Here is a 21,075-nt window from a genome sequence, read left to right as displayed (position 1 = left end):
TCTCGATCACGCTGATTTGCTTCGCTTACTGTGTCACCTTCGTATAAAAAGGCCAATATTGCTTCGACGACATGAACAAAAATATCCGCTTCCATTATGAGGCCATGCGGCACCGCTACGCCAGCTTAGTACTCCTCGACAGCCCCTGGTCAGAGCGTCGGAAGACGGGAGGAGTCTACTTCCTGGGCCACCCTCGCCCCCTTGAGAGCATGCCGACTTGGAGCCGCCACCTGTTATCCGTTCGACAGCAGTCCGACGACAAAGATCAAGGTGACGAGGAAGGACTCACAATCTACAGATCACTCTCCAGAGTGAAATGCACCCTGGGGTGTAAGTGCGTCTGACTGCACGAGCAAGGCAGTGCTGATAGTTCCAGTAAACGACAGTGGACGGAAAAACTGCATCGGCTAAGCCCTGTTCACTCTTGCGCTTCGAATATGTTTCCAATAGCCGTCGCGGTTCTCCCCCTGCAGCTGAAAGGTGGAGGTTTAGGCCTCGCAGTGATTTACTGCATAACAGTTTCGTGAAAAACGCCTCCGAATAAAACGCAGCGCGAAATCGGTGTCCCTTTCTTTTGTCACATGATCGAAGTAGCAATGACGCTGCGCGCACGCACACACACACACACACACACACACACACACACACACACACACACACACACACACACTCACACACACGCGCGCACCCACACAATGGACCTTAAAAAGTGGGGCAACTCAACCGCGGTGAAATGCTTACTGAGCAAATATCTCCCACCCGTCTGTTCTGCTTCAGCCATTTGAAGGATATAACAATATCGTCACCGGATGTAAATCGGTGAGAAATGCGGCCGCCGTGTCAGTGCTTGGTGTTGCCCGTAATAGGCGTTACAGTCGTACTTGAAGTGAAAACACTTCTATGGCGCAGTACGGCCTCCCTGAGTCCCTCACAGGAGAAAAGACAGTCCTTTTTGAATCATCATCATCAGCCTGACTATACCTACTGCAGGGCGAAGGCCTCTCCCATATTCCTCCACTTAACCCGGTTCTGTGCTAGCTGCCTCCACTTGACCCCTGCGAACTTCTTAACCTCATCCGCCCACCTAACTTTCTGCCGCCCCCTGCTACGCTTTCCTTCCCTTGTAATCCAGTTTGTTACCCTAAGCGACCATCGGTTATCCTCTCTTCGCACTACATGTCCTGCCCATGCCCATTTCTTCTGCATAATTTCCACTAGAATGTCGGTAACTTGAGTTATTTCTCTGACCCACTCTGCACGCATCCTATCCCTTAATGTTACCCCTACCATTTTTCGTTCCATAGCCCTCTGGGTTGTCCTCAACTTAAGTAGAACTCTCTTGGTTAGCCTCCACGTTTCAGCCCCATAGGTGAGTACAGGTAAGATGCAACCGTTATATACTGTCCTCCTTAGCGATACTGGTAAGCTGCTAGTCATAATCTGTGAGTGCTTGCCTTTTTGAATGGCACAGTATTATGAGTGCCGTCTTGCAGAAAACCCTGCGTCGATGCTGTGGTTGGCGAAAATCGGCAGAAAGCAAAGGTACAATAAGCTTTGCATAGCGAAGGACTCGATTTTGGCACATTCCGGTTGCGAAACCACTCAGTCGGTGACTCTTTTTTACATACATGGTATTTAATATATGCGTAGAATCATTATATATATATATATATATATGTATATATATATGTATATATATATGTATGTATATATATATATATATATATATATATATATATATATATATATATATATATATATATATATATATATATATATATATATAAGATGCGAGAACATTGAACGTACTTGGCCGCTTAAAAAATTATAGAGCGAAGTGCACGCTTCATTTAAAGAAACATTTTATTGGACTCGACGTTTCGACCAGAAGCTGGCCTTCATCAGGAGTGTGAATGCAAGCGCTGGGGGTAGGTTCTATACGCAAAGAGTGGAAAAAGAAACAGGTGAGCAGAGGAGTGCAATGGCATTGTAGTGGTGGGTGGTGTAAAAAGTAGATGCAGGCGGAGAGTGAAAGAAAGTGTAGGTGGGGAGAGCAAAAAAAAAAAGACAGCACATGGAAGGAAGCACAGTAATAGGTATGACCCCAGGCGACAAAAGCAGAAATTGTGTGACCTTCATTGTGTGTATGGTGGGGGAGGCTGACATTCCTTTGGGCCACCAGTAAACTTGACTTGGCCGTTTTGGGTGTGTTTGAGGAAGGAATTTACGGGGTAACGGAACTTTGAAGTGGAGAAAGAATACCAAGGCTCTCATTTATACCGGCCTGCAGGGCATTAAACTTAAATATAAAGTATGATTTTCATTGTTCCCATTCGCGGTTGCTATGGAAGCCGCTCTGGAGCAGGAAAACTTTAAGTTTGTCGAATTTGTCGCTGTGTAAGTTTCCCTTAACAATATGACGCAACAACGCACCTGCAACGACGACGAATTGCAGGTGAAGCAGACCGCGTACACCGACGCAGAGCACTCAAAGACTCAGAAGCTTGACATTCGCTAGCAGCTTTCGTTGGACATACCCGTAGTACTGGATGGTCGCCATATTCGAGCTCTGTTGGATACTGGCGCTGATTATTCTATTTTGAGCAGCCAGTTTGCCTCGGTTCTCAAGAAGGTTTTGACTCCGTGGGCTGGCACACACGTTCGCACCGCGGGTGGTCATCTGATTACTCCTCTGGGCATGTGCACAGCCAGAGTTCAAATTCAAGAATCAACATTTGTGGTAAGCTGCCTTGCTCTCAAAAGCTGTTCGCGTGACCTGATTCTGGGTGTAGATTTTCTTCGTGAATATGGCGCAACTATTGACCTCCGGAATTCTAAGGTCTCGTTCTCTACTGAGAAAGCAGTGGCCCTCAGCGGTGCAAAGCGACCACTCAATGTGCTTCGAGTTTATGAGGACAGTCTCACTCTGCCACCCCGAACCAGCACCTTCGTTAATGTCAAATGCAATGCCCTTAACGATGGTGACGCAATAGCCGAAACTAACGTATCGTTGCTGTTGACACAAGGAGTCTGCGTGGCCCGCAGTTTGATACATCTTCACCGTGGTCAGTCCAAGGTACTTGTTACAAATTTTTCGCACGAGTATCGACACCTTTTTCGTGACACTTCCGTAGCTTTCGGCAAAAGCATCTCTGATGTCTCCGAGTGCTTGTCCACAGAAACCGTGCCACCGCCCACATCCCTCAACAATCTCGATGTCAGCTCAGAGCTATCGGTCAGCCAGTGTGACCAGCTGTTTTCATTGTTACTCGAATTCAAAGAGTGTTTTGCATCATCGTCAAAAGTGAATCAAACTCCCATCGCCAAGCACCAGATTGTGACGTTCGATAATGTGCGCTCAATCCGCCAGCACCCCTACCGCGTTTCTTCGACCGAGCGCGAAGTTATTAGGTCACAAGTTAAGGAAATGCTCGAAGATGAGGTTATCCAGCCTTCCAATAACACGTGGTCCTCCCCGTTCGTTCTAGTTAAAACGAAAGACGGCACGTTACGTTTTTGCGTCGATTACCGCAAACTGAACGCCGTAACCAAGAAGGATGTCTATCCCTTGCCGCGGATTGACGACTCTCTCGACCGCCTTCGACGTGCAAAGTATTTTTCATCCATCGATCTAAAAAGTGGCTACTGGCAGATTTAGGTCGATGAGCGAGATCGTGAGAAGACGGCCTTCGTCAAACCCGACGGCCTTTACAAATTTAAAGTTCTACCTTTCGGCCTGTGTTCCGCGCCGGCCACATTTCAGCGAATGATGGATACTGTCCTCGCCGGCCTTAAATGGCAGTGTTGTCTAGTCTACCTAGATGACGTGGTGGTCTTCGCAGAATCATTTGCGCAGCATCTTAAGCGCCTGCGGTCAGTACTCGAAGCCCTTCGATTCGCTAACCTGACACTTAAGCCACAGAAATGCCACTTTGGTTACCGAGAGCTTAAATTTCTCAGCCATGTCGTCAGCGCCGCCCGCGTGAAGCCCGACCCTGACAAGATTGCTGCTGTTGCGGAATTTCCGATTCCACGTGACAAGAAAGCTGTTCGCCGATTTCTCGGCTTGTGCAGTTATTACCGGCGTTTTATCGATAACTTCGCTGATCTCGCTGAACTGCTGACTCAGCTCACCCGGGGAGACACCCCTTTTGTTTGGACTCACGAACAAGAAGCTGCTTTTGCCGAGCGGCGTCTCCGTCTCCAATCGCCGCCTGTTCTAGCCCATTTCGATGAGCAGGGGAAAACAGAAATACACACCGACACCAATAACATTGGCCTTGGGGCGGTTCTCGAGGAACGTCAAGAGGGTGTTGAATGAGTCATCGCCTATGCCAGCCGTACTTTATCCCGCGCCGAGACGAACTATTCAACTACTGAAAAGGAATGCCTCGCCATTATTTGGGCTGCTGCGAAATTTCGCCCCTACCTTTATGGTCACCCATTTAAAGTGGTCACTGACCACCATTCTTTGTGTTGGCTGGCCAACCTGCGTGACCCATGCGGCCGCCTGGCGCGATGGAGCCTTCGCCTACAGGAGTTCGATCTCACTATTGTTTATAAGTCCAGACATAAGCATGAAGATGCTGACACGCTCTCCCGTGTGCCTGTCGAGCTCGCTTCACCAGACTCGGATGTCGCTGGCAGTTTCCTCGGAGCTGTTGATGCTTCAGATATGTCTCATCAGCAGCGTGCCGATCCACATTTACGAGCACTGATTGATTGTTTAGAAGGTCAGCCAGCCACCATACCTAAGTGCTTTTCTCGGAGCCTCTCAACTTTCTGCCTGAGAGGTGGTGTGCTTTATAAGCAGAACTCTAGATCCGAGTCAAGAACCTACCTCCTCGTGGTACTAACAGCTCTGAGAGAGGAAATCCTTTCCGTGTGCCACGATGAACCAACATCTGGCCACTTGGGCTATTCTCGCACACTTGCTAGGATACGACTTTCTACTGGCCCAACCTTGCCACTGTCGTTAAGCGCTATTTCAAGAGCTGTCGGCAATCTCAGCGTTGGAAGGTTCCGCAATCAAAGCCTGCGGGCCTCCTCATGCCCATAATACCACCACAAGCACCATTTGATCAAGTCGGCATGGATCTTCTCGGTCCTTTCCCTCGGTCCTCTGGTGGCAACCGTTGGATAATCATCGCCACAGACTATCTGACTCGCTATGCCGAGGCCAAAGCGTTACCTAGTGGTACAGCGTCTGAAGTTGCCCATTTCTTTGTACACCAGATCATACTATGGCACGGTGCTTCTACCTGTATTATTACTGATAGAGGGACTGCCTTTACTTCAAAAATGATGGCCGAAGTCTTATCTCAGCGGTACGGCGCATCGAAAAGCTACTGCTTACCATCCGCTGACCAATAGGCTGACGGAAAGGCTTAATAAGACCATCGCGAATATGCTGGCGATGTACGTCGACGCCCAGTACAAGACTTGGGATGCGATCGTACCATATGTGACGTTCGCATACAATACGGCAGTCCAACAGACTACACGTTTCACGCCATTTTGCCTCGTTTACGGCAGGGAGGTTCAGACGATGCTGGACGCAATGCTCCCTTGCCAAACAGATACCGAACTTTGTTTTGACGCCGAGCAGTTTGCCCAAAATGCTGAGCAAGCAGGTTCTTCTAACCAGCAATGTCCACCTGGTTGTCGTGTTTTTTTTTTCGTCATCCTGTTGGGCCGCGGGTCGGAGCAAGTGTGGGGAGTATAACAGGTACAGCAGAGAAAAAGAAATCTTCAAAGCCAAGGCCTTGACTATTAATAGTTGACCACTCCTCCTAAAAACCTCCTTCACCCTTGGCGCTCCTATCTTTTAGTGAGAACGAAAAAAATTTTCTCACCATCTGAAGCAAACACGTTCCCCCGCCTGTATTTTCTTTTTTTTCTCTTCTTTTTTTTCCGAGGTTGTTCCGCGGCTCCCTGTATTGTATACAGATGACTCCCGACGGCCGGTGCCTTGGGTGGATGAGCCTTTGGGCCTAGCCTGCTCTCCGCACCTGTGTATGTATTTGTGTGTTGTGCGTGTCCAGCTGGTTCACCTGTATGTGCCCATATTCTGTATGTATCACCTCTTGCCAACACTATAAGAAGACGAACAAGAATCATGTACCCTCAGTCTTGAGAAAGGCAGGGCTCCTGCCGAAACGTCGACTCGAAATAAACTTAACAGTAGCCCTGTATACATGGACGGGTCAAGTAAGCCTGTCGAGTAAAAAACCAGTTGTCGGGTTCATGTATACGCAGTCGGGTCGAGTAAAATAGCCGCGGAGCGGGTCGCATTAACTCGCTTGCAGGGGGTAGGTTAACTCGCTTGACCCGCTTGTCTAAAAGCATGTAGACGCTGTCGAGTCAGGGAGTCGAGTTATGGCGAACTCTGGGATTAAAAAGCAACCGGAACGGCGAGGAGCGTCAGCGAAGCTGAAGGCTTTTTAGCCCTCATCAACGATAATAAATAATAATCGAAGCTCTCGATACTAAAAGGCAATGGAATCAATTACGAGTAAAAAACTTGCACAATAACTTCAAATCTCGACGCTACGCGCCGCTGCGATACTTACTCGCTAGAAAGCGAGTTCATGTAGACACCAATCGGGTCGAGTAATGGTGACCTCGCTTACTCGACGCTTACCCGACCTGGTGCTTTCGAGTCCATGTATACAGGGCTGTATGAAGCAATTTTTCACTTGTATATATATATATATATATATATATATATATATATATATATATATATATATATATATATATATATATATTGTTACTGAGCGGTATTCGCTGGCCGTGCTGAAGAAAAAGAAGTGCGACAGACTCGCAGAAGAAGACGACGCAGACGAGTGCTTTGCTGTGCTAGTGCTGTGCTGTGATTATCCTCGGTGGTGTGGACAACTGCCGTACTGTGAAATATTTCCCGTAACAATATATATATATATATATATATAATGTTAAACGCGCTCAACCTTTGCTGCGCTGCACTGTCTTCAGAAAAAAATACAATTGAAACGACGGGAACGGTAAACGCCGAGTCAACAGCGGAAGACAGTCGGATTGAAAGTCGTTTTCCTCACAATTGTCAGTAGGATCATTACTTGGCTAGAAGTTCTGGGTGGCTCAACAATTTCAGCATAGCGATCCAACATGGGCCTCTTCCATCAGCTACGAGTCCAGTGAGGTGAACCATGTCTTCAGAGTTCTTCCCAGCCCGCCTAAAAAACTAGACTGTGGCTCAGCTCTGGTTAAGCCTGGATATACAAGCGAAACGCTAAGTTGTACCACGTGGTGGTTGTACCGGCGAGTCATGCGATTGTTCTCTTCTGACTGTCTTTTTTCCTCTTTGTAAGGGACCGACGGGCACAGCGATTTAGACAGAAAGTCGGGGAAAGTATGTGGCTTTCAGCCTAGCTCTTCTTTGTTCTCGTAGCAGGAGTGGCCGCAGGTGGTGTGAAGACAGGAGGGCGCCGCGAGGCACCTAGCGAAGCACGCAAAGCTATTTAGGATGACGAGCGTTACGAGCTGAGTGACAGTCACTGACGTGATGACCACCAGCTTACACGCGCCATCTTAACCTCGCAGTCGCGGGCGATACACACGTTCACGTGGGCACTCAATGGAATGCTGTGGCGGGCACCCATACAATAGAAACCTCAACAATATACGCTTCATTTGGTGACCAAATCACAAAGTTACACTGGCTTTTCTCGCAACAAAATATCTGCAGCTGTGCTTGGTGACAGTACTTATTTTTGCCGGTCTTGCTCAACCTAAAGCGGCTGTCGTTTTCCACAACGTCATACTTGCTCCCTTAAACAGGACAGCAAGACTGACATGCTTTTGTATTATCTGGGGTGTGGGGCATTTTATTTCGAGCACTCTATCTTGGTGCGGAATAATGCCATCAGGACTGGCACCAAGCCACGATGTGGCATGCTGGACAACAAGGCCGCATTCTGTAACTTGGGTGTTCTTCTCTTGCTCATACCAGGCACGGGCTTTCACTTCTGACTCCCTCCATACCTTTGTGCGAGAACAGAAATCATGGTTATCAGTACCTTGTCAAATAGCACCCTGAAACGCTCAAAGCCTGCATGCCAAACATGGGTATCAGTAACATTCCATTAAGAACATCCAGCTTAACAGTGTCAGGAATGCACCTTGGAAACATTTTGCTTTGAACAATCGTTCAGGGAATACTTCGACCATGAAATACCGGAATGTATACAAAATATAAATGATAAGTTTACCCACAAACTGTAAGTGCATAATTGTTCCATGCAGATGGGGCCTGCGTATTGCTACCTTGCATAGTGCCACAAGTGCTACAAATTTATAATAGTGCTGCTCTTCCTGAAATGTAATCTATAATGGAAGCACGGTGTTGGAACTGACGTAAAGCCAGCTTCACAAGTGAATTGTTAGCCAAGTTTTTGTGCTATCAAACTTGTCAGAGCATTTATGAAGCAATGTTGAAGACCTAGGCGTTCCGCATGACATGCATAGTAAATATGACTAGATACAGCTCAAAACAAAATGTTCATAGCCTTCAAAGGAGACTGTCGAGGCAGTGATGTTGAAGACTGCCGTGATATTGGGATCAGATGATTATTCCAGGATTAATCCCCGGACACCTGCCATCCTTCTGTGATATTGTGATAGCAGATGTAAAAAGACAACCGACCGGTGTTGTGCCAGTAAGCAACATTGACTGGACAACTTCACATCGATCTTGGATTGTATCCAAATTTATACCGCTTCAAGTCTGCAATCAGTGAGTCTGCTCGGACACAATTATGTTCATACCGCTGAGAACTTCTGAGATCTTACCGTGTGCTGGCGTTGCCATAGAATTTTAGGTGTATGTATTTTTCAACACACTTATCGGGGGCAGCTTTCACAGGAACTATTCGTGGCTCACTCGCAGTTATTCTCAGGAAACGTTCCTCATACCATGCTGCACTTCCTTGGGGGTGTTTTGCCAGGTTTTCAGCACGCTCGGGGGATAGCAGCAAACTGCTCCTGTAGAAATCCTGTCAAGGCTGGCACAGCAGTTTTAAGTCATGCTGCCCATGCTCCTGCTGTAGAGCTGTCAAGTTAAGGAAAACTGCGTTATAAATGAGCTCCTTCGTCTCTATACATTCAAAACAAGTTTCACGTGGCTCAGACCTAAGATGTATGCGATCAGAATGGAATACTGAAAAATCAATATGTATAATATGTATTATTCACATCTTCAGATCACACGAACTTCAAAATAATTTGCTGCCTTATGGCTTCGTGGCCCATGTTTATGGAAGGAGTTGAACCAATATGCTAGGGCAGCTTTTGTGAAGTGATACTGTATTAACGCATTGCCAATATGATGATGCATCCTGTTACTAGGCAACATAGACTGTGTGCATCTGTGTAAAGAAGGTCTGGTTGATGTAATACTGCTTGCACCACAAGATGCATGCTGTACTGTAAAGCTTAGTACTCAACTTTACAGCACTTTCACACATTGTGATCTTTTTAATTAAGGAAATGTTATCTATAGTTTCAAACTCCGTGACAGCATTGCTTACACATCAATATATTCTAAGAGGCAATCGTACATGCACGTTGCGTTGATCTTCATCTGCAATAGGTTTCTTTCGCTGTGTGAGGACAGAGCGCAGCATGGCGTTCTGCAGCTGGCTGATATTCAGTGGGCATTTTTCAAAATGTTCCATCATTGCTCTTTCAGAAAAGAACTGTAAAACCTTTGCGCTGTTTTTTTTGTGACAATAGACTTTCTCCATCATTTCTGGAGTCACATTTTCTGACGTTGATTTATACCATGAACTCTGCTTATCTGTGGTCAATAGTCCAGTAAGCCCCCTCGATGTGGCCTCAACAATCTTCATTAAGAGTGCACAGGTATGGCTGCATCTTTCACTCAGTCCTGCTTTGCATGTGCAGCTTGCTATGACAGTCTGACCAAAATCAATCTGGGTGTTGTACACCTTGCCGACTGTCTGCGATGACCTAATGGTTGCTTTTATGCTGCACCCACCATCTTTTTGCTGGCACAGTGCCACACCAACATGTCCACTGTCGAGCAGCTTGCTGCCCTCAGCAAAGCCTCGATTGTTGAGAGCTGGTTTTCCGTCGCAGCCTGATGCATTAATCATGTAGTTGTACCCAGCTGAAATAAAAGAAAATACATCAACATTTTCATCTGCAAGTATTATTTCCATAGTTGGCTGAATCTTGAAACAATAGAAAATTTTTCCCCGTATCAGAAGTTAATGTGCATACCTATTATTAATTGTCTACAGGATATTTAGTGAGCGCTTGGGGCGGGGCAAACGACTTCATTAGCGGGGTCTCCCTGCACTGATGTTTGGCGTCATAGCGGGAGATCGCTTGGTGAGCCGGCCGTAAAGTGTTTCGCTGAAGCGCGCCGCTGTTCCCGGCCGATAAGGGTGCGTCGGCCGTCGCTTGTTCGCGCCGCCTGGGGCCGAAGGGACAAAACAAACCAAGCCTACTGCTGGCTCCGCGGAGCGTGGCTAGCGCCCCTTTTCACTGCGGTCTTACACCGGGTTGTTTAGCGTGGACACATCCACAGCACACGGCCACATTTTGTGCTCCACTTCCATCCAAATGCGGTCGCCACAATCCATGAACCATGCAATGACATTCCAATTCGTTTTCGGTTTACTGACGGCTTTAACTTATGACTCCCACTCTAGGCTGCAGCTCCAGCTTGTTGCATGCAAGGGTGCCGCAACTCGCCGCGGCATGTAAAGCAGCAACAGCCGCGTAGGAAGCAGATTTCGCAATTTTCAAAGCGCACCGAAACCAGTACGTGTCGAATGTCACTTTCGTTATGAGAAAGTACGAAAGGTAAACTCTGGCACCTTTCTGGCAGCTTGCCAATGCAAGCACGAAAAATATCAACTCAGGCGCAGTAGAACGTCAAAGGAATCGTCTGTTCTACTATCTGCGGTGGATCGCACACAGGATTCGGCTCGCTGGGAACTTGAAAAAAGGCTCATGCGATAGCAGGTAATGAAACGCAATCAATCAACTCTTAATATGCATTACCGCTTAGTGCACAATAGCGAGAAATGTCTCGAAGTTTGGGGCAGTTACGCACCGGCTCCATAAATATGCAATCTTGTAAAATTAACTAGACGCGCTGTTTCATCAGCTCTTACATCATACATGCATACGGAAAAGCTGTAGCAAGCACACAAGCTAACAGTCGATTTCCAGCACTGCATTTCTATTCAGAAAAATGCGGTAAAGAAACAGCGAGAATGATATCTTCAAACAACGCGGAGGCATGAAGGCCACGAAGCGACTCGAAAACAGGGCCAAAAAAGCGTACTTACACGGCCGCTGAAGGTTTGGTCAAAGCTTCGCGTCATTCACCCATCCCGTATTCATTCCGGGGGTAAATAACAATATTCCAAAGGTGCTTGTTGTTAGAAAAAGGGCGTACAGCGTCCACACAGGCAGGCCGCACGGGCAGGCAGCGGAAAACGAAGTCCACTGATGGCTTCCGACGTCACGTGACTCAATATGGCAGCCTACGTGTATCAGCGCTGTAAAGGGTGTATATACGCGAACACCCGAGAACATTTCGGCAACGGATCTTCGTCGGCCGGCGGAACCATGTTGGTGCATATCTAGGGTATAGTGCAACAGGCAAGAAAAAAAAAAAAGCTCAGCCAGAGAGACCACGCAGGATTAGTAACAACTTTAATGATACATAGTTGCAAAAACGTATTCTGTAATTAGCAGACGCTGTAGAGTAGTTCTGCTGCAAGCTTCATTGAATACGTGGCGTACGGCGGAACTTCTAATGCCTAATTTCCTGCGGTGCATTGTTAATATATGAACACTACTCACATAACTTAAAATGTATTCGAGCTTCTTGCTGAGCTTGCTTTTTGACTACCGCGCATCCTTCAGCTAGCGGCTTCGATGGGCAGTTGTACTCGGACAGCGCCAATTGGTACGGTACCTGCTTTGAAGCGCTTCTTTAACACGACCGTAGACAGTCCGAAAACTTCTTTTAATGTGCACGCAGTCTTCATGACATTCTGGCGCAAAATGTTCCGATCACAAGCGGCGTTGGTTGTATGGAGGCAAATTGACGCTGTATACGTGCTGCTTCTAAAACGAAACCTTTACTGGCCTTGTGCATCCAAAGTCGTCGCCACCACAATTTGAGCTCAGGTGCGGTGCGTGGGGCCGGCGGCACTCCCAACTTGTTCTGCTGCTGCCTCGCTTCCTCTACGTAAGGCCACAAATATACCTGGAGATTTCCAAACCTATTGGAAAGAACATAAGACGGTGTCGACCCTAAGTCCGGAAAGCCTACTTGCAAGTTAGGTAACCACGTGACCTCACAATACGGTTTAGAAGCTAGTAGAACCGATGTGCTATGCGGTTGCCATTGTGGGTGAAAAGGTTCCACTTGGATAAACCGTGTAATATTGCCTTTCGTCATTACTTTGAAACAAAGGACGGGCTGAACCACAATCACATATAGCACTAATGGGTTGCAGATCCCGCCAGATCTACACGCTGCTAATAATGTACATTCACAGGGCCTACGACGACATAAATCACTAAGAGATCTTGGCCATTCTCCATTGATTTCATCTATCACGCCTAGTACTCAACTTTGTGAGTTCGTTCTTGGGAGATCGCTCTGTCACCATATGTGTCGGGAAATGACTAGTTGGCAAGTTAACTATGGTATGATGTGCGTCAGTGAAATGTGTTGATTTCCATATTATCGTAGCAGTGCTGTAGACGAAGCTGGAAGAGCAGTGTAAGAATGGCAGCAGAATAATCCGTTAGGAAAACGGCTCCTCTGGGTAGGATGTTCTGGCCGATAAGTTTCGCAGGCCGGTCGGGTCGATGCCGTCAGAGGACTGTACCTGAATGGCGCGCACCGATTGCAGTATCGGGAAACATGATCCATTATACCACACCGGTAGGCCACTGGAATAAGCCGATCAACAAAAAGCATGTCGGCGTGCTTCTGAATGTTAGGACGCGACGAATATGCATTTGGCGGTTCCGGTACAATATAGCTGTACGGTGGTCGGAGCGACGTATGTGCGGTTGGAGTAAGAGCGATGGCCTCTTCTGTGATGGCCCAATAACTGTTGTTTGGTCGGGTCTTAGTGGCGGGTCGTAGAGGTCGTCGCAACAGGAAAAGCATATGTGACATTCATGACCCCGCAAGGGCACCTTGTGTAAACTAGGTGTTGGTGCTTGGTGCCACCACGGACCCTGAGCCCCCATATTGAAGCTGTAATCCGTACCGTGGCGATAGGTTGAGAGGTGAAGGGAAGAAACCTTGAACGGTTGCGGTCGAGGCCATGGTCAAGCCTCGGCCGATGGGCTCCTCGCCTGTCCACCAGGCAAGGGGCTCCGGGACCTTCCTCTGCGTATAAGGGTGAACCAGAGGCGACATATATTAGGACCCCTTAAAACAATCCATACTGCATGGAAAAACTACCTTTAAAAAACCTGATCGACCCCCGAAAAGGAGTCGCACCGAAGTGACGCAAAAAATCAGTACACCAACTGAGAACTTTCCAAAATTTCTTGTCTTGCACTCTGTAACCGAATCTCAACCAGTAAATGAACTGTCAGTCTTTCTGATTGCCAACTCTCTGAAGGCCATCATTGGGGCAAACTACAAAGCGAAAAAACTAGGATCTGGTGACCTGCTAATAGAGGTATCAGACAAAAGTCAATCTGACAACCTTCTCATAACAAAAACGTTTGCTCACCTTGACGTTCAGGTATCACCCCACCGCAGTCTTAACAGCTGCCAGGAAGTTGTCTCTGAGCGAGACCTCCTAAACGAAACAGAATCAGATCTCCTTGAGGGCCTACAGAACCAAGGTGTAACAGCAGTACGAAGAATAACAATCAGGTGAAAGAACGAAAAAATAAAAACGAAACATATTGTTCTCACCTTCAACCAGAGCACACTTCCTGAATTTGTCAATGTGGAATTTATCCGATGCAAAGTTAGCCCGTACATACCAAGCCCCCGCAGGTGCTTCAAGTATCAGCGGTACGGGCATGGTAGCCAGACATGTCGAGGACGCTTTACCTGTGCAAAATGCAGCGCGCATGACCATGCAACCGATAAATGCAGTGCAACTGACTACAAATGTGTGAACTGTGAGGGCACCCACCCTGCATACTCACGGTCCTGTGCAGCCTTTCAGGCCAAAAAACAAGTAATCAATATACAGATAACTGAGAAGATAACATACGGAGAGGCCCGAAAAAAGCACAGAATGCTTTCCTCCGCTCCCTATGCTAACGCAGCCCGCAGAGGGGCCAGGCCGCGTCTAGTAACGGTGGGCACGCAGTGCAATGCTGCTGACGTGCTCCCACCACGGCTCCTCACTAAGCAGCCACCGGCTGCACCAATCTTTGCAATCCCGGAGGTCACTTTCCCCCAGACGTCCGGGACACCAAAGACATCTGAGAGGGACTTTGTTCCTCTTGAAAAATCTCCTGCCTCCATGCCTTCACCAGAGCCGATGGAGGTGAGCACGGACTCCGCACCGTCAGCGGCGCCTAGGGAGTCCGCCAATGAGAGGCGGGGCCTGCTGGACCGTCTCAAATAAAAAAAACATACACCAGTTAAGCCCTCTGATAAGGGCGGCGAGTCCTAACCCTACTCTATATTCCTTCCACACCTACCAAAATGGCTACCGAGAGTATCATTTATTGGAACTGTCGAGGACTCCTAAAAAATATGGATGACGTATATGAAATCCTCGCCGAACACCAACCAAACATAGTTTGTCTGCAAGAAACGCATCTGAAACCAACAGACACAAGTTTTCTCAAGCAGTATCGTATATTCAGGAAAGATAGGCAAGGCAGTACTCACCCCTCCGGTGGCGTTGCCATTATAACACAGAAGTCAATCGCTTGTCGAAACATCTCGATTAACACAGACTTAGAGGCAGTGGCAATACAAGCCTTAATATTCGGTAAAAAAAACAGCGGTATGTTCGCTGTATATTCCGCCAGATCATAGGCTATGCAACAAAAATTTTGAAAAGCTGATTGACCAACTCCCAGAACCATGGCTGCTGGTCGGAGACTTTAATGCCCACCACCCATAATGGGGATGTACAAGAACGGACTTCCGAGGTGCACTAATTGAAAAGTTCTTGTTGTCCTCAGGATCATGTTTACTCAACTCAAAACAGCCAACATACTACAGCTCAGCTCATAATACGTACACAGCCATTGACTTAGCCATTGGCTCTCCGATGCTCTTGGCAGCTACAGAGTGGGTTGTTATTGACAATCTATATGGAAGCGACCATTTTCCCATCTCTGTGAAGTACACAGGCAATAAAAATGTAAATGCATCTAGTCCCAGGAAATTTAAAGAATATGTTGCCAACTGGGAGATGTTCAGGGAACACTCAGCTCTGCCCTGTTCATCAGTTACTGGCTTAGGCGTTGACGAATCTCAACTCTTGATCACGCTGCACATTATAGATGCTGCAGAAAAACACATTCCACAAACATCAAGTAAGCCACGAAACAAACGAAGGCCGTGGTGGAATGCAGAATGTAAAACTGCCCGTAAAACACAAAACAAGGCATGGTCGAAGTTACGCCGATACCCCACGGCTGAAAACCTAATAGAATTTAAGCGCGCAAAGGCAAATGGCAAACGTGTTCGACGCATCTCCAAGCGAGAAAGCTGGTCATCATTCCTTTCTTCTGTGAACTCTTATTCTGATTCTCACAAAGTATACAACAGAATAAGAGCACTCAAAGGAAATAACACTCTCCCAACACCCCTTGTCAGCACTAGTGGTGACTCTCTTGAACACCAAGCAGACACACTAGGGCAACACTTCGAATATGTATTCAGCTCAGCGCACTATACAGATTCTTTTTTGCGGCGCAAGGTAACTGAGGAGAGGAAGCCTATATGTGATAAAAGACCGTGCACAGGAGGGTACAATAGCCCTTTCACCATACAGGAGCTGAAGATTGCACTTGGCACATGTGGAAACACAGCACCAGGTCCTGACAGGGTCACATATGGAATGCTCAAACACCTCCATACGGGCACGCTTGAAACCCTACTTTGCCTGTATAATAAAATATGGGCCACAGGACGCTTTCCTAAAGCATGGAAGGAAGCGGTCATCATCCCAATATTAAAACCCAGAAAAGAACCCGCACTTGCTGCTAGTTATCGGCCTATCGCACTAACCAGCTGTCTATGCAAGCTTTTTGAGAAAATGGTAAATCGTCGCCTTCTTCATTTCCTTGAATACAATGGTCTTCTTCATCAAAACCAAGCTGGTTTTAGAGCTGGGCGATCAACAGCTGATCAGCTCATTGCCTTTGAGTCTTATGCAAGGGATGGTTTTGTACATAAACAATATTGTTTATCTGTCTTTTTCGATCTTGAAAAAGCAAATGATACCACTTGGCGTTATGGTATCATCCGCGACCTCTTCTCTCTTGGCATCACAGGAAACATGTTGAACACAATTCGAAGTTACTTGTCTGAACGGACCTTCAAAGTTCGTGTTGGCAATGCATATTCAAAGCAGTACATTCAGGAAAATGGTGTCCCTCAAGGTGGTGTTCTCAGTTGCACACTTTTCGTAGTGAAAATGAACTCTTTAAAAAGCGTGCTGCCAAAAACTATTTATTGTTCTATATATGTTGATGACGTCCAGATAAGCTTCAAATCTTGCAATTTGGCCATCTGTGAACGACATATTCAGCTAGGTGTAAACAAATTGTCCAGGTGGGCTGATGACAATGGGTTTAAATTTAACTCTGGAAAGAGTGTTTGTGTACTTTTCTCTAAGCAGCGTGGCATCAGGCCTGACCTCAACATTACACTGAATGGTCAGAGCCTTGCCTTTAAAAAAGAACATAAAGTTCTTGGCGTAGTTGTTGACGAAAAACTTTCCTTCATTCCCCACATAAAACAGTTGCGACTTAAGTGTCTGAAAGCAATGAATTTGCTAAAAATTCTCTCTCACCAGTCATGGGGCACAGACCGCGACTGCCTTCTAAACCTTCTGAATAGCGTAGTTCTATCACGCATTGACTATTGCTCGATGGTTTATGGGTCAGCATCATCCTCTGCGCTAAAATTGCTCGATCCCGTGCACCACCTCGGCCTTCCCCTCGCTACGGGCGCTTTCCGAACTAGCCCAATTGCTAGCCTCTATGTCGAGGTGAACCAATGGTCACTGCAACGAAGGAGACAATTTACTTCTCTAACTTATGCTATGAAGGTACTATGCCAACTGGACCATCCATGTCGTCGGCTCCTGCTTGACAAAACTGGCACAGCACTTTTCTCAAAAAAACCATCTCTAACACCACCATATCCAATCAGAGTTGCCACGCATATTGAATATCTGAATGTTTCGGTTACCAGTCTTCATACAACTTCCATAAAAGACCTAATTGCTCCTTGGAAAAGGCACGGTGTTAATTGTGACCTGTCGTTTCTTGAAGTGGGCAAACATGCATCCCCTATTGCCATACAGCAGCACTTCATGTCACTTCAGGAGAAGTACACTTGTGATGAATATTACACTGATGCTTCGAAGTCTGCTCAAGTCTCCTGTGCAGCACATGGACCACAGTTTTCACAGTCAAAAACCCTGAACAGTTATACTAGTATATTTACCGCTGAATGCCATGGTATCCTTTTAGCTGTGAGACACATTATAGAAAATAAAATACAGACATCAGTCATCTACACAGACTCCCTCAGTGTTTTAACGTCCCTATCCGTTTGGAAATTGCATAATAAGAACCCAGTCCTGAACTCTCTTTATAACACCCTTATGTTTGCCCATGAACTAGAAATTAAAATTACACTGTGTTGGGTGCCAGGCCACCGCTGTGTACCGGGTAATGAGGCAGCTGATAGGCTAGCTGCGGCAGCTGCCCTTCGAAATGGCACAGACATTGATAAGATAACTTATCATGACCTCAAACCACACATAAAAAACATGATTCGACAACAATGGCAAGAGGAATGGGACGCAGCATCAGAAAATAAACTACACACAATAAAGCCAAGGATAGGCAGATACACCACAGAAAAACAAGACAGATTTAAAGAAGTAGCCCTGTGCAGGCTGAGAATTGGTCACACATACATAACCCATACATATCTTTTAACCAACTCTCCTGCACCGCACTGCTCGAGATGTGGTGATCGGCTCACTGTTATTCATGTTTTAATCATATGTGTACAACTGGAACAAGAAAGAAGACGTCATTTTCCCTCCTTGTTCACTCATCAAATACCTGCACACCCATCCATTTTTATTGGCGACAACCCAATGTTTCCTTTAAAACAGGTGCTTAAATTTTTATCACAAGTAGGCTTTTTCCATTAAATTTTTTATCGACGTGGGTCTCAGCCCGCTCCTCCTTAAGAGGACGGATGAGATCCTTTAAAACATCTACTTATACATTGCACATCCATTATATATCGCAAATGAATTTTAGGCCCTATACACCATTGTTTTTAGCAATTTTACAGAGCGAATACATTTTTAGGCCCTATACACCACTGTTTTTTATTCTTTCGTGAAAAATCACAACTATTCCATTATATAAACTTGAGTACACCGTTAACCTTGAGTCTGGCGCTCTTTGGCCTGAGACGCCCTTGCGCCATTAAAATCCATCATCATCATCATGACGTTCATGAATGTGTACCTGGACGTCAGTGGGCTCGCATGCGCACGGGTTAGAAGAGCATATGCGTCACATGCCAGCCAGAAGGCCGGGAAATCGGCCCGCGCCATGCCATCTCATACAGAACAATTTCACGGATGGAGCTCTGAAGAGTTTAAGATGGGTCTTTCGACACATGACACGCTGGTAACATTTCACAACCGTGCAAACTTCAATGTGATGCGGCGAGTGCTGAGGTTCTGGAATGTCCGGTAGTGTCGATAATGTCGCAGCCCGGGGTCAAGTTGTACTTGGCACTAAGGAAGTGGTAGACGTCTTCCCTTAATGCCCTTGAGCAGGTGGCCTACTTTATCTTCATCAGTCATCGAGTTTTTAGCGCTCTTGCTGAACTTCAGCATTGTCTAGATTAGGCGGTGCAAGCTTCACCTGCTGCCTTTGGCCGTCTAGGCAAGACGAGGGTCTGCTCGGCCTTTCCTTTTTCGCAGTTAAATCACCGAAGCATACCTTGATGTCTTCTACAAAACTCTTCCGAGTGGTCGATGAGTGTTCGTGGTTCTCATGCATCATCAAGGCGCTCTGTGTCAAAACCACGATATTAGCGAGCTTGGCCACAAATTACCTGTAGTTATAGCGGCTGACACGTTCATAACGCGTGAGCGACTCTTCAACACAATCTCTTTCTTGACCGGCGGTGGGACGATGCTCCCCAGATGGTAGAGTAGCGCTCGTGAGGGTGGTCGGAATCGCCAGTCGTAGACGAAGGGTCCTGCTTTGACGTTCATGAATGCTCGTTCGTCTTCTGGATTTTTACGCGGACGGGAGGGAGACCAGCGAGACTACAGCTCCGGCGAGGCTCCAGCGGTCGAGGATGTCATAAGAGCAGGCGTACCCGCTTATCCACCAATGTTTTACAGACGGAAGTTTATTTCTGGAGCGCTGAAAAGACGACAAAAGCGGAGGGCTCAGCTGGTCAACGGCTGCGCGTCCGGCATGAAAGTTCAACCCAGCGCCTCTCTTGTTCTTCCACTCCTCTTTTGAAGCGGAATCATCACACGTAGAAAGTCGGTCTTCGCGGAGACTTCGATCTGACCTTCACTTGACCTTCAAAAAGCAGGAAGACAAATTGTTGCAAAGGGGTGCAGTGTCCACAGAAAAAGGTCACAGGTAGTTTGTCATTCATTTCCTATAAACCATCACACAGCGTCAGCATGGACTAGGCATTTTTCCTTCTAGGAGCCACAGGACAAAGTGATCATAGATATAATGTACAGCTTTTTTCAAAAGTGTAAAGCCCAGGAGATCTCTTTCTGAGCCGTGTAGCGGCGCTGCTTCAGCATTGGAAGGCCCCGTTTATCCTCTCCTAGTGAGCGCCTTCACGCGGCGGGCCGAGGAGACTGTCACGTGGTAGCCGCCACGCCGAGCGAAGAAACGACTATGGCCGAAGTTGTTGTAATGGCTGTAGGAAGAAGGAAAATAAAATGCACGGGCCTGCTACTGGCTCTGTAGCTGAGCCACCTCCGCTGCCTCGTGCAGACCGAAGATAAAATAGCTGACTCTGGCGAGGACATTTTATTGCGAAAGCAATACTGCTAGCACATTTCTGCCGTCGGTGGAGGTCGTTCCTTCGCTTCGTGACGTCACGCTGTCACGTGGTGCACGACCACATGACAGCGTGACGTCACGACCAGAGGAGAGCAGGGGCCCTAACTCGTCTCTTCGGCCGTACTCCCCTGATGGGGCTGGGACAAGGAGGTCACTTTGACCTTTGGGTGACGTTTGAATATCCAAACGTTGGAGAGACTGAAAAGAAATATTTTGAGCCCTTCCACGGTGGCAATTAACAAACCCGACTAATCTACCCTAGCACCAGAACTCGAATCCGACCGCACACGCCTTCGTTTCGAAATGGAGAGGCGTCTGAGAGAGAGAGAGAGAGATATATATTTTAATGGCAACAGGAGATGTCTGCCTGGTGGAAAGCCTAGCATGCTACTCCTGATGAGGGGTGAGGGTGACAGAGTGTGGGAGGGGAAGGGGAAATAAATGAGGAAAAAAAAGTGAAACGGTGTCGCACATTTTCAAACGCACATAATCACACAGAGATGAGTTTTAAAGGGTATTGATCAACCCTGTGTCCTTAAGAAAAGTTAGTAAGGCCTTGGTAGCTCGTGCAGCAGACGATCCGTCGCACCAAGGACCCAGGACATGTTCAAGACGCAAGGTTGTGTCTTTAGGTAAGCTTAAATTATTGCGCAGTGTCCTGCGATGTGCAGTAAACCGTTGACAGGAGGTTACCAAATGTTCAAAATTTTCACACACGTCACATGTAGAGCACAGAGG

This window comes from Amblyomma maculatum, chromosome 6 (assembly GCF_055883805.1).
Source record: "Amblyomma maculatum isolate TAMU_Amacu chromosome 6, ASM5588380v1, whole genome shotgun sequence".
NCBI lineage: Eukaryota > Metazoa > Arthropoda > Arachnida > Ixodida > Ixodidae > Amblyomma > Amblyomma maculatum.
This window is presented reverse-complemented; position numbering follows the sequence as displayed.